Here is a 6469-nt window from a genome sequence, read left to right as displayed (position 1 = left end):
TTTATTCATTGAATATTATATGGACATGCAGCATATCTGTGTCTTGGAAATCTGCTTGTGAAGCCTGTTGGAGGTATGTGACCTTGGGAGAAAACACCAGGGAAGGGGTTTTCAGAGAAGTCTTTTCAGGTTTAGCATGACAGGCCTTTAAGAAGGAAGTTGTTTATATTAAAAGGGTTGGAGTGGTAAGACAAGTGAGACACAGCAAAAGTCTTTTGCTTAATGTGGACCTAGCTCAACTGTGAACTGAGTTATGTTATTCCTATTAAGATGAAGTGATCCTGCAAGTTTTGGGCTAATGAATGTGTTTGTCATAATTTATGGATATAGCTGTGAGCTTGAGCTTTCCTGGATTGCACTCAAAATAGGAAGCTTTGTAAGGACACCTTACCTTTTTAAAAACATGCCTGCATGTGCACCCGTGCATACACATATAAAATACAGTTTAGGTGACACATTTAAAAATCTATTATGTACAAATATTGATGTGTGTATATATTTTAAATATTTCTTTTGAGGTATAGATTGTGATATATTTCTCTGTAGGTGGAACAAGAACTGTTTTGATGGAGGTTTAAATGTGTGATTCCTAAGAGAACCTTCACGGTCAGTTTTATGGGCCCTCTGCTCTATTCCTGCTTTTGGAGTTGATCATCAGTAACTGAACTGCAGTGGTTTTAGGAAATCTTGGCTGTGCTCACTGGGGTGCTCTGTCAGGTGTACATGTTTACAGCAACAGGATTGTGAGCTTTGGGAAAAGTGCCAAAGACTGCAGTTTGCTTCTCACTTAGGGCAAAATCGAATTTTAAGGCAAAAAGTCCAGTAAAGTTGAAGGATGATAAGGTAGTACAGTGTCACTGTAATGAAATGTTGTCTGACAAGCCAAATGGAGTTCTGTGATTCATTACAAATAGCCTCCACTGAACTAATTTTTAACAAAGTCTGACTTATTTTTGAGAGAATTTATCAAGGAAATGTGTAGATGAGTTGTATGAGTGGCACTGGCCATGAGGAAAGGCATCATCCAGTCAGTTCTTAATTGCTAAATGAGTGGAGAAGATGTAGGTGAATGAATAAGCTGAGGAGGTTTCTTGAACCTTTACATCTTTACTAAGCAAGACCTTTTGTGTGTTCTTTGACTCTTGATATGTGTTTGGTGTTGTATCCCTAGACTTCTCATGTAGCTCTGAAAAAGTGTTCAAGGAGGCTGTGTAGGCAGTGGTGACTACTAATAGATGGTTCTGGACCATATCCCAGATTTGTTACAGACATGAGATCCACATTCTTTGGGTGGTTTTATTAACTTTGGAGAAATATTTTTATAGGGCACCGATGTATACCACAATGACTAATAGAAGGAGGCCAGTGCATAGAAGTTGTGACTTGACTCAGTGCCAGCTAGGCCGCTCTCTGCTGCCTTTGGAAAGCTTTTTGTACGTGTTTTTTCTTTTCCCCTTGACAGATCTGGGAAATGTTGCAGCTGTTTTGAGTGGGATCAGTAGAGACAGCTCAAGAAATCCAGTGGTAGAACTTGAAGTCTTAGTTTCTAGTGCTGGGCACATAGAGCATTGATTCTTATTCTAGGACCCAAGTACATATTTTTGTTTAGATTTAGAGAAGGGTTGGCCTCTTTCCAGCTCAAAAAGAACCTTACTGGCCTTGGGGAAAAAAAAACAAAACAAAACAGCTAGTTGGTTTTAAAGGTGACGATGGAATCCAATTCAAATATTATTTTCCTGTTGCTGAAATGTATGTGTTATTTCCTTGAGCACAGTGGGTATAGCTAAAGATTCTGTTTGTATCCTGGTAAGTTGCTCTGTCTCTAATACATGAAATGTATGCAGGCTGTTATTATATACAGCTCATAGTTGACATGAAGGAAGCCAGTGAAAAAAAACTCAAGTTGAGAATCCTTGAAAACTTGTTACGAAAACCTCAATGTTGACTCTGGAAGCTCCTGGGCCAAACCTAAATTAGGTCTTACCCTGGGATTTAAGGTACTTAAAAACGTCCTTGTCGTCTCCATTACTGAACAGACAGATAAAAGGTTTCTAGTTAAGATTTAAGTCTTCCCTCACTTTCCCCAATATTTGTCTGATATAACTTGTAGAGGACTTCAAATATCAGACTTGGCAAATGTGATATATTCTTGTTCTTCCTTGTTTTAACTAGTACTTCTGAAGAATTGGTCAATCCTGATATTATTCAATATGCAAGTTCTTGCTTGAGGAACTGAAAGGATTTTAAACAGTACTGAGATATTTAAGGAAAGGAGAAGAGAAAACCCTAAAGAGACACAACTAAGATCAAAGCAGACCTTGGCTGTTGAAGCCTTCTCCAAGGTATTAGTACTAATGCTCTTGAAAGAGGTTCCTAGGTCCCTAGTTCTGGTTTTTTTCTTTGGTGTGGATGTTGGCTATTATGTAGCTGTTGGATAAAGGAATCTATCACTACAGGCACTAATGAAGCCTGATTTTTATATGCAATTGTGCCTCAACTTAGACTGCAAACTCTAATTGCTGTGGTATAATGTAGTGTTACTATAGAATGGTCGGGTTGCACGGGACCTTTAGAGGTTGTCTAGTCCAACCCCACTGCAATGAGCAGAGAATGATCTTCAAATAGGTCAGGTTGTTCAGAGCCCTGTCCAGCCTGACTTCAAATGTTTCCAGGGATTGGGCACCTACCACCTGTCAGAGCAACCTGTTTCAGTGTTTCACTACCCTCACTGTAAAAAATTGCATCCTTACATCCAATCTGACTTAACCTTTTACTTTAAAACCATTACCCCTTGTCCTATCACTGAGCACTCTATTTAAAAACCCTGTCCCCATCTTTCTTGTAAACCCACTATAAATACTGAAAGGCCACAACAAAATCTCCCTAGGCCCACTTCTTGAGCTTGTCCAGGTCCCTCTGGATGACATCCCTGTCCTCCAGGTGTGCCAGCTGTACTGCTCAGCTTGGTGTCATCTGCAAATTTGCTGAGGGTGCACTTGCTCCCTCTGTCATTGAAGTGGAACAGTACTGGTCCCAGTACAACCCTTTGATGGGCCAGCGTGTGCTGCAAAACACAGATCTTGACTCAGCCATGTGAGAGTATGTGCAGTTGGACTAGAAAGCTGCTAAAAAGTCTTGGGGATTTTTAATATTTATTTATGTGACAAACTGGCTGCTCAAGCTTAACAGTGAGGGGGGGGAATTCTTTGGTTTTGTTGCAGATGTGTTTTTGGGCACTGCTGCTCCTGAAGAATCTAGCAGTGCCATTAGCAGCTCTGATTTGTTCCCATCCAGGAGTTTTTTGTTTCCCTGAAATGCTTTTTGTTTCCCTGAAATGAACATAATAAAAGAAGCAGAAATATGACCTCAAGAGTCAAGATACAGACTCCAATGATTGTTCACTGTCTCCATCTTTTTATTAAATTTTTCTGAGGCTGCTGTCTTTTCCACCGGTTCACTGGATAAAATCCATACAAATGAAATACAAGTGCAGTCAGTAAATAATAATGAAAAGGTAAATTCCTTTTACTGAGAAGCCAGTGCATGTAAGACATCATCTGAAATGGTGACTTTTTTTTTTTTTTTTTGCAGAGCACAAAGCTGTTACAGTGTTTTAAAATTAATATCTGGCTTTTAGGCTCTATAATGGTTTGTGTGACCTCTTACCCTTGGGCTAATATGAAAAATGATATTGATTTTAAATACAAGACAGACATGATAATGCCATGGATAAGGCTGATACTTCTGTTAAATAGCACGGGATGGGAAAGTATGTGGCTTGGTTTCCATCTTGTGGACTGGTACTGCTGTCCACCTTTGGGGCAGGAAGGTATGGATTTGTCCATATCTGAGCTTCAGCAGAGCTGCCCTGCAGCTTGGTGAGGAGGCACAGAAAAATCCCTGCCAGCTTCCTACCTCTTTTCTGTAGACCAGGCATAGCACAGGAGTGGAAAGTCAGCTAGAGGTGGCTAGGTTGCAGTTTGTGCATCTCTGTGGTGGGAAGGACTGCCTAGCCTGGATCTGTTCTCACTGAATACCAGGACATTTCCAGTGCTTTCATCAGTGGCAGTGGCTATGTTGTGACCCTATGCTATGGTAGTGTACAGTTCACAGGCTGAAATGTACCCAGTTTTTTCTCATACACCAGATAATGTTCTGTGCACACAGCGTGTTTTAGAGACCCAATTTGTAGGGATTTCAATTTCAGAGAGAGCATGAGAGATTAATAACCCTTAACTTCTGTAAATTGCTCTGTCATGTGATGGCTTGACACTATTCCACCAGTGTAACTTGGTTCATTTTACTGCAGTCAAGTCAGTTGTTAAAGAATCATAGAATGGTTTGGGTTGGAAAACACCTTAAAGATCCTCTATTTCCAACACCCCTGCCATGTGCAGGGACACCTTCCTCTAGGCCATGTTCCTCAGAACTTGATCTAGCCTGACCTTGAACACTTCCAGGAATGGGGCATCCATCCAGAATGAGGAGTGGATCTCAGGAGTGAGGTTTTTAGCTGTACCTGGAATACACTCCTGTCTCAGTGCTTAAGCCAGCCCTGTCTATCAGCTGATGACTGCATGAAGATTTATTGGGTTTTGTGGTTTGGTTTTTTTCCCCTAAGTTACATCCTTGTGCAATGAATTGGCTGGGGTATAGCTTGCAACCTTATCTTTCCACAAAATAGTGGAAATGTTCCTGCTTTGGATAGTGAAGAGAACTTTTGGAATGAATTGGCACTGAGCTAGGATGTGAGTGGGGGACTCATACCTTTTACAACTAAAGTCTTCCTTGGAGTTTTCAAGTAAAGGGCATTGTCAGCAGAGCACTGCCACCTCAGTTTGGGGCCCTGTGTCAGGCTAGGCAAGCCAAAACTTTCTGCTTCTGAAGTGACTTGACATGAGTCAGAGCTTGTCTGGACAGCAGCATGTTTTTGTGCATGCTTTGCTCATCAGGACTTTCCACCTTTCTATATTTTTTGCCACATGTTTGTTGTAACCTAGTTTTTATTTATTTTTTTTTTTTAATGTTCTCTGCCTGTGCGATTTCATGCCTGATGTTTAAGAAGGGCACAAGTTTTGTCACTGAAGAACGATGTCTGTATGTACTTCCAGCTTTCATTTTTCTCACATTTCTTGCCTGTGGGCTCTGTCTTTCTGCCTCCATTCCCATACAGTAGCAAGTCACTGTCTCCTGCAATTAGTTATGTAGAAGAACAATGAGATTGGCCCTGTGTTCTTCTCGCTTCATCCTGGGATAATGGATTAGTCCAGATGCTTGACAGCATTGCATAAAGTGAGCGTGATGGAGTGTAAACCCATGCGGGGACAGCTCTAGCACAAAACAACCCTCGCATGGCATACTCTAATTTTCTTCCTCATGCTTCATCTTGTGCAACCGTTCCACTTAATTATTGCACTGTGGAAGTCAGCAGCCTGGGCAGGGATTAATCCTTTCCAACAATTGCAATCAAACTTCTACTCATGTACTCGACTCCTAATGCTTGGTTCGTGCTTAGGGAAAGGAATGGGAATTCAGAAGCATGATTGCTTGTCAGCAGCAGAAATTTCCTTCTTGTCCTATTCAGTTAATGACACCACCTGTTGAGGAGGGAGAGGAATAATGATGTTTAGGAGGTAGTCACTCCCCAAGCTAGCCATATGAAGAAACCGGTGACCAACTGGAAGTTCCAAACCCACCTGTTTATTTAGCTGACCTGGCTTAGGGTAAAAACTAAACATGTCTGAGGTTTTGGGGAAGAATTGGGTGGTGAGGGAGAGTATTTAGGCTTTTAGGGTTGTTAAGTGCCTGGTGGGTATTAATTAGATGCTGTTAGGGATGCTTAAAAAAACTTCTATCTTAATCTTCAGGTGCCAAAAGGTCTTTGGAAGTTGTCCCTGATACCTTGAGAAAGGTACTGCCCAAATGTAAGTCTTCAATCTTATGAAGTTCAGAAGTAGCACAGGCTCAAACTAGCTCTGTGAAACTACAGATAACACATGAATTGAAAAGAAGACATGACTGGGAAGGGAGTGCAGTTATGATTTTTGAAATAACTTGCTGTTTGGAAAATGTAGTCCTTGAGCCAAACTGCATCCTTAGTTTGTACTGATCTCAGTATCTATTGGAGCTGTGGAGGGCAGTCTTATGACCACGTCTTCATGCACCAAAGGTGCAAAATCTTTGCTTGTGTTTGAGCTTGATATGTTGTCCTCAATATTCTGAATGTGTTCCGGTCAGGATTCACCTGCATTCCCATTTCCACCAGTGTTTTATTGAAACAGGATTTACTGGGTTTCAAAGGAGCTCAAAATAAACCTTGAGGATTGGCAGGAGTGTTTGTCTCTTCTTCCCTTGGAATCACATGAACTCATTTAGCTGTTCAAGAAAAGTCACAGGGAGTTGATCATCAGTGCTATCTCTGGACTAGGACTTCTATTTTCTGTAGACATGTTGATTTCTGGTCCTTAAC

This window comes from Pseudopipra pipra, chromosome 4 (genome assembly GCF_036250125.1).
Source record: "Pseudopipra pipra isolate bDixPip1 chromosome 4, bDixPip1.hap1, whole genome shotgun sequence".
Taxonomy (NCBI): Eukaryota; Metazoa; Chordata; class Aves; order Passeriformes; family Pipridae; genus Pseudopipra; species Pseudopipra pipra.
The sequence above is the reverse complement of the archived record's forward strand: the minus strand, read 5'-3'. Positions refer to the sequence as shown.